Source organism: Myotis lucifugus, unplaced genomic scaffold (assembly GCF_000147115.1).
Source record: "Myotis lucifugus unplaced genomic scaffold, Myoluc2.0 scaffold_39, whole genome shotgun sequence".
In the NCBI taxonomy this organism is placed as follows: Eukaryota; Metazoa; Chordata; class Mammalia; order Chiroptera; family Vespertilionidae; genus Myotis; species Myotis lucifugus.
In genome coordinates this window covers 6,468,015-6,468,473 of record NW_005871087.1, presented here as the reverse complement: position 1 = coordinate 6,468,473, position 459 = coordinate 6,468,015, and positions in this window count along the sequence as shown.

Genomic DNA, 459 nt, shown 5'->3' with positions numbered 1-459 from the left:
CGTTCGACCCCCAAAGGGGTCGCGACCCACAGGTGGAGAACTGCTGCTCTAAGCCATGGGAAAGATCTTGGATTTTATTTTATGTGAAATGAAGAGCTATTGGGGTGTTTTAAGCAGAGAGGTTAACAATTTCATTTGGATTTAAAAAAAAATTATTTAAAAAAAAATTATTTTTAGCCCTAGCCGGTTTGGCTCAGTGGATAGAGCATCAGCCTGTGGACTGAAGGGTCTCAGGTTTGATTCTGGTCAAGGGCACATGTCCAGGTTGTGGGCTTGATCCCTGGTGGGGGGCGTGCTGGAGGCAGCCGATCAATGATTCTCTCTCATCATTCATGTTTCTATCTCTCTCTCCCTCTCCCTTCCTCTCTGAAATCAATAAAAAATATTAAAAATTATTTTTATTTTTAAAAGATATATTTTTTATTGTTGATTTGGATTTTAAAAAGATCACTCAGAATG